General features: G+C 40.7%; 1 protein-coding gene across 3 annotated transcripts in view; it reads right to left on the minus strand.

Annotated features, from left to right (window-relative positions):
• The window catches only part of fam110b (family with sequence similarity 110 member B), a 157,331-nt gene extending 151,966 nt beyond the window's left edge, over positions 1-5,365 (minus strand). For 2 of the 3 annotated variants that reach the window (XM_078540455.1, XM_078540454.1), the window contains exon 1: positions 4,290-5,354. The gene's annotated coding sequence lies outside the window, so the exon portion shown is untranslated. Of the gene's footprint in view, positions 1-4,289 lie in introns of all 3 variants that reach the window. The other variant, XR_013576412.1, reaches the window with a different exon arrangement.
• Between the last annotated feature and the right edge of the window lie 2,606 nt (positions 5,366-7,971).

The following is a 7,971-nucleotide window of genomic DNA, read 5'->3' on the forward strand; positions in this document are numbered from 1 at the left end:
AGGTTTGTTCTTCTATATCTTCTCACTATTTGGCGGCCTACAGACTACACCAAGCAATGTAATTGCACCCTTTTCGTTCCTTAGCTCTAGCCAAATTGATTCTGTCCTTGAACCCTCTGAGACATCCTCTTTCTCCAGCACTGCAATGCTCTCCTTAGCCAATAGCGCCACCCCTCCTCCTTTCCTATCTTTCGAAACACCTTGTACCCAGGAATATTTAACACCCAATATTTAACTGCCCTTCCAGGTTTCCACTATCGCCACAACATCATATTTCCACATGGCAATCTGCACCTGTAACTCGCCAATCTTATTTACAATGGTGCTGATTAGAAAATTCCATGATAGTCACCCAGATACAATGAAAGAACAGCAACATACATGTCCAAGTCAGGATAGTGTGTAATTTGGAGTTGATGGCATTCTCACAATATTGCTCCTCTTGCCCTTCTCAGTACCCCATTATAAGGGTTGGATCATTGAAGCTGTTGAAGATCGTTCCATAAAAAAAAACTCTTGCAATTATACCCTTGGGCTGCAATGACAGGTCTCACAAGAAAAAGAGTGGGTCAATCAGCCCCTTGAGCCTATTCTGCCATTCAATTAGATCACAGCTGATTTGTACCTTAACACCATCTACCCATCTTGGTTGTGTCCTTTACTACCCTTACCTACCAAAAATCTTTGATTAATTTTGTTAAAATGTTCAATTAGTTTAGCCCAGAATTTCACTCCTCCTTGTGAGTAGTAGTATTTCCTGGCACTACCCCTAAACAACCTAGTTCTAATTTTAAGGTTATCCTCTCCCCCCACCCCGTCTCCGCCCTCTGCCTTCTCTCTGCCCTTCCGCCCACCTTGGTAATATGACTTTCATCCAATTAACTTGAGTAACGTATAAATACAGTGAAACACTGATTATTTGGTAACACCACAAGGCATATGTTGCCAATTCGAGTATATACCTACTGTCTATCTCCTACCTTGTAATCAATTCCCTACCCATATCAATAGGTTCCCTCTAATTTCTGAAACTACCATAACCAACCATTTCCTGTGTAGCAAGTATGACTCCAACCACTGAAGGATTTTCTCTCTGACCCCCCACAATCCACTGCCCCCCCACCCCCATGACCTCAGTTTTGCTTGGACTCCTTGGTGCTATACTCAGTCAAATGTAGATTTGATGTCAAGGGCAGCTACTTTCACCTTTCCTTCTGGTCTTCAATTATTGCATCCTTAAATGAATCAAGGCTGTGTTGATGCAGCTTGTTGGCACTGTTTATGAGTCCTTTCATTATTTTACTGATGCCTGGTAGGAGGCTGAGAGGCTGAGAGGGTTTAAGATTGGCTAGTTTAGATTTATTCTATTTTTTGCAGATAGGATATGCCTGATCAATTTTCCATATTGTTGGGCTGATGTCCATGTCATATTTGCCTGTGCTGGAAAAGCTTGGTATGGGAGCAGCTAACTCTGTTGCATAGGTGTTCAGAACTAGTCAGGATGTTGTCAAGGCCCATAGTCTTTGTTGTATCCACTACATTTAGCTACCTCTTACATACACTAGAACATCTCATTCTGAACCTTAACTGCAGCAGTGCACAGGAAATCCTTAGCTTTAACTGCAGTTTTACTATAATTTAGGGTGACTAGTTAGGTAATGTAACCATATGCCTCCATTGTCTAGGGACAGTCCCTAGATGAGGTCCTCTGTCCCTGAACAACCAATGTCTGCACCTTGTTTCACAAAACTCACCCTAAATACCCTGAATTTTAAATTCTTGTCTTGGATTATGACTAATGTATAAGTGAGTTGCAGCACAAACATCTTGGATAAACACCTAAATAATTATAAATTTGAGAAATATTCAGAATATTTCTATTATTATGACTATTATCTATAACATAGGTTGTACAGCACTATTGCAGTTGCCATAGCTACCACACTGACTGAATGAGTATGACATAGAAAACACACAAGATTCTGTGTAAAGTGAAAATGGTGTTGTAAAAAAAATGTAATGCTGCTTTAACAGTCAACTTCAAAAGGGTTTTCCATATTTACTACCAATCAGGAAGAAACATTTGTATAATGTTCAATATGTCAGTTAACATTTTCCATTTGGAATGGAGGCAAGGACATCTATAAAAGAAAGTGAGGGTATCACTAAACATAAAGCTGTTCTTACAGAATGTGATAGCTCAAGTTCTGTTACTGATTTTTTTTCTGCAAGTTGAGCCAACAGACTAGCCACATAAAGAGTGGGTACAAAACACTGACATTCCTAAACAACGTTATTGTATTATTTATAAAGGGCATCTGAATGCTCTTCAACAGTATGACGTATCATGTGTGATAATTGTATGCATATGCTGTCAATTGTAGTGTATATCTGCAACTCTTAAAACATAGGCTGCTTAAAATGTTTCCCCTGCTGTACTTGGCAACCTACATTTTCCATCCTGGTTACTTCACTGAGCTCCCATCCTGTGTTCTCAGATTCAGTTTAGAAAATATGGTCACACGGCTAGCATTTGCAATCAAATTTCATTATTACAGGACAAAAGATATTGACTAAACCTTCAAGTCAGAGATAGTTTACCAATTAATTAAGCTTTCCTTAGTCCTGTTGCAATGCAAACGTTCTACAGCAACTGATGATGACCTTTCCACAAGTACTGTGTGCTGCTCGAAGCACCCAACGTCCCACAAGATGGTCCAAGGTGGTGCACATTTTCATCCCTTCTCTCCAGCTGTCCATCCAAGTCAGACCAGAGCTCCAGCATTAAATTCATGGGAGCCTCTGGCAGAGGCTAACATATGGAAGGAGGCTCCTATCTCACCCACACTTTTGGATGACTTCCACTTCATCAAATTAAAGCATCACAAACTAAACTACTCCACTTTAAGGTGATCTATCAGGGGAAATTTACGTATTTCCAGTCCTGTGCACATATGACCTAATTTTCTAGTCCACACGCCCTGCCATATCATGGCCTGGGGCCCCAAGCAAGTGCTCTGGTTGCTTTTCCCTAATGCTGGCACTATCAAACATTTTATTTTATCCAGGTCGATTTTGAATGTCACTTGTTTTCAGCAATGGATGCTTCCTGGCTCCCCTATGCTCAGGGATCATCAAACTGATTCACGGTTCTGATGATTAAGGATTCCCAATACTAAAATTATTTTACCTCTATCATACCAACAAGCTTCCCTACATTTCTGAAGGGATTGTTTCTGCTGTTGTGACAGAGATACAATTTCAAAATCATGAGGGGTCTGGACAGAGTGGCTAGGGTGAAACTGCTCCCATATGTGAAAGAGAACGAGAGGGCAGAGATTTAAAGTAACTGGCAAAAGAAGCAATAAGAAAGCGATATGAGGAAAACTTTTTTTACACAGCGAGTGGTTGGAATGCACTGCCTGAGTGTGTTATGGAGGCAGGTTCAAGGCATTCTAGAGGGAATTAGATGATTATTTGAAAAGAAACAATGTGCAGGGTTACAGGGAGAAGGCAGGAGAATGATACTAGGTGAAATGCTCATTCGGAGAGCCGGTGCAGACATGACGGGCCGAATGGCCCTCCTCCTGCGCTGTAACAATTCAGTGATATAATTTAAATACTGCTGCCACCTTCAATAAAAAAAGATGAGCTCTTTCGTTACTTCAGCTATAGGAATCCGAATATTCTGCCCAGACACAGCCAACTCCCGAAGTTCAGATGATTCAAATGTTTAGAGCTCGGTTTACATGCATTTGAATTTCTATAGAAACAAGGTTTACAGTTTATAGATGCCCCGTGCCCAGCACTTCTCACCTCCTAACCTTTTTCTCAGCGATTTTACTTTGAAGTAATTAGGCTTTTACCCTAATGTAAATCTAAATCCATGAACAATACGTAACGGCGTTTTCCCCTACTCGCCTTTTCAGGAGCTTGCAGTAGCACCTAGAGTTAAACATTTTCCTAAACAAATGCCGGCTGGAACTTCCTTTTTCTTACTCCACTCATGACCTTCCCACTTCATTCAAAAAAAACACACACACAAAAAGCGACAGGCGGCACGAAGCGAGACTGACTGCTCCTCCAAGCTCTTATGAACTTGGAAAATGACAGAAGCTTCTCTAATGTTAAGAGGCGTTTCTGCCCATCTCCCCCCCTCAAACACACAGACAATTCCAGTGGACGGGGAAGCGGAGCCACAGCTGGGATCCACCAACCGTGGAAATGCAGCCAAACCGCGTTTGCATAGATTGCCCAATTGTGTTTTATTTAAATCAAACCTCACTTACCACCAAAGAAAATGTATGTTGCGATCTAATTCTTGGTGGGGGTGCGAATGGAGCGGAGGCCGGATCAGGTTGAGCCAGAGACAATGTAACTCGGCATTGTAACCCAGAGCAACATTGTAACCCAGCTCCAGCAGCGATACTGAGAGAGAGGAGCTGCTTCCACACTCAGCCCAGACTCCAGCAGCACAGCCACCTCCAACAAGCAGCACAGGGGATCAAACCTCCAGCAACAACTCCTCCCTCGCCTCAATATTCCAACTCAGATTATCCACTTCAAAAAGAGTCTGGCTACAGGGGAAGAATAATACCCGCTGACGTGATCCTCCCAATAAATCCATGAGAAGTTTAACATGACGAATACGGTTGCCAATTTGCACCCCTTATTTAATGGTTCAGTCGCCTAAATCAGGCAAAGTGCTCTCTCGTTTGCGAAGGAAAATTGGAGGCGTATTGCAGTGGGTGATCATTTACTGAAAAGATTTAGACGACGGTGGGCGTTAAAGCAAGACAAGGATGAATCTCTGTGCTTCGTTAAAAATACTGAAAAAGCGACGACCATTTTTACTCAGTTCTTTATACATCTTATTTTACATTTTTTATGCAGGTAAATATACGCATTACTAGAAATTACTACAAAATTAAGGTCATTTCCATCCCATGGAACAGTCAGGTCCAAATATCCTACTGTAAAGACAGACAGCGTATGTTTTATTTATCAGGTTAATGTTGATGGGGAGGCGAATGTTCAAATAATTTATACTCCACTTATTCAAAAGCAGGCAAAATAATGTCGCCTAACTTATTATTCTGATCGTATTATTTTTCAACAATAAAAATCAACAAATGTAACAAATAACACACATTTTTGCAATTGCTTCAACAATGCCCCGGTGATAACAGTAACAAAGTGCATTTATATGGCACCTTTTAACATAGTAAAGGTCCAAAAGCTTTTTTGCAGCAGAGTAATCAGAAAAAAAGAGGTAAGTTTTCAGGAGCATCTTAGAGAAGAAGATGTGGAGAAGTTTAGCAAGGGAATTCCAGAGCTTAGGGCAGAGACGTCTGAAGGCATTGGTACCAATGATGGGATGAAAGAATGCATATGCAGAAACGGCTAGAGTTAGAGAGTTCTCAGAGGGTTGTAGGATTGTGGGGGGGGGTTGCTCTGGAGATAGGGAGGGACACAACCATGGAAGGATTTGAAAGATGAGAATTTTAAACTTGAGGCGTTGGTTGTCCTGGAGCCAATGTAGGTCAGTGAGCGCAGAGGTAATGGTTGAACAGGACTTGATGCCAGTTAAGATATAAACAGCAGAGGTTTGGATGAGCTCAAATGTTTGGCGGGTGGAAGATGGAAGGCTGGCCTGGAGATCATTGAAATTGTTAAGTCTGAAGGTAACAAAAGCGACGTTAAGGATTATATAGTTTATCATATGCTTTGCTAAATGCATGACAAAGCAAAACTAATTATTTCTAGATTAGAAATGCAGGTTAAAAGATCAAACCACCACAATTTACATTTTCTGTGTTATTGTTAATGAGGTTGTACAAAGCACACAGGTATTACAAATTGTTATATTCAACTGAAGTGAAATAAACAAGGCTGAAGGAAAGCATTACTGAAAAGTGAGAAAGAAAGGAGCCATGACAAGTCCAGCTAGATAACTGCCATACTAGTGTAGGGAAGAAAGAAGGAGGTATTTTCTATCAAATTTCAAGAGGGTGCTTCACAACATCCCATATATTAATCTTAGTGAAATGAGAACATCACCATGCTTTCTGTCCACAACCTACCAAGTTTTGTTGATCAAACTAGGGCATGAATGAGCAGCAGCAAGGACAGCCATGTGAAACTGATGTACAAGAGAATCCTGCAAAGTTGCCTTCCTCCATCACCAGTGTACTGGGGACATTTTATTGTGCTGCAAGAAATTGAAGTTCGCCCATCAAGGGTATTTACACTGGGACCAGAGATAGTTTGAATATACGGCACCAGGAGATTGATATTTAGTGTGGCTGGCAATGGACCACAATTCCAATGGTGTCGCAGGGGGAACATTTTTCAGCAATCGTTCCAGAGATAACCAAAGTAAGATCAGTGACTTTGATATAAATAAAATGGAAAGTCCTAGAAGGGTTCAAAACAAACAAATCACTAGGAATGGATTTTTTTTTCATCCCAGAGTTCTAAAAGAGACTAGCAAGAAGATTTATGAAACACTGACGCACATATGAGAGTGTTACTGGACATTGAGGTACTAGTAGGATACTTTTCTACATTAAAAGTGCAATATTAATACAAATTGGTTTTTTTTTGTGATTGATTCCATTCAAATAATCCCATACTGCAAACAATTTACATCCAATCCTGCACATTTCTCCAAAATACAACATAAAATAATAGAATCTTTAAAACTCTTAGTATGGTGTGAAGTAGGAATTACCTTGCCTACCTTCCTCCCTACAAATTTGTTGCTTACTGATCTGAAAGTTTCTTGAAGGATTGCAATTATACTTGGGCAAAGTTTAATTTACTCATAATGTGCAATCTTTTAATATAATTAATTCCCCTTTGGCATTTCATGTAATTATGCAAAAGTGTGAGAGTCACGTCATGCCTGAAAGGATATCATATTCCCAACTTTCAAGATATAGATTTCAGTTAATGCGGACTTTGAAAATTGACTCTAAAAAGCGGTCAGAACACTGCCCAAAATGCCCGCTGAGGTTCAGGTGACCTTCTGTGATTTAAGCACGGACAAAGGATTGACTCATGTCTGAACATGCTTCCGGAAGGTTTTTTAAATGTACATAACCGTGGGTGGAGTGCCCTCCCTTGAATAGACATTCACAATGTGAAATCTTGTGAATTTACACCTCCTAATGACTGGATATTTGTCAAAACTCTAAATCAATAGCCCTCCCGAAAACAGTATCTGTGAACCCTTAACAAAGAAAGGTGCGGAGAAACCAATTCATTGCAAGCAGGTGTGAAAAGCCACCATTAAAACCCCATTGTGCAGCAGTGGCTTCTAACCTCGAATCAGTTCTGCGGACAATGGAGGTGTTGATCATGGGGCCATATGACTGAAACCAACCTCCGATCACAAATCATTTTACTCCAAGAACCAGGGAGGGGCAGATCAGTCTGGAACCAGCTGGACAAGAGGAAGCATTCCTCTAGCAAGAAGAACAGGATCTGTCTAACAACCAGCCAACCGAGGCAGTGAGAGAGAGGGACTAATTTATTTTCACCTGAAAAGCTTTGTCTCTACAAAACCTGGCCATGACTTTGTCTGGAGACGCAGAGTCAGAGGCTTCCAACTTCCAAATCATTCCAAAGAGAGAGAAACCATCTAGGCCTGAAGCCTGTGCATTTTTAAAGGACTGAAATTTGGACGGGATTTACATCATGTATTTTCTTTTGCTAATAATCTAAACTCATGCTTTGTCTCTAGAATCCATGTTTACTGTGTGCCTGAGGGAGTGAGTGGGGTGTCGTGTGAATAAATGTTATCCTTTCTTTTGATTTAAACTTACTCAAAAGTCTGCTGTGTGTTTATTACTGAAAATCACAATGCTTGAAAGGTTTAAAACACTCCCGCCAAAACACATCTTGTTGCAGACAACCAAGAGATGAAGAGCAAGGGAAAAAGTTATGCCACCATCCCCTTAACTAGAA

Source organism: Cetorhinus maximus, chromosome 4 (genome assembly GCF_964194155.1).
Source record: "Cetorhinus maximus chromosome 4, sCetMax3.hap1.1, whole genome shotgun sequence".
Classification (NCBI taxonomy): Eukaryota; Metazoa; Chordata; class Chondrichthyes; order Lamniformes; family Cetorhinidae; genus Cetorhinus; species Cetorhinus maximus.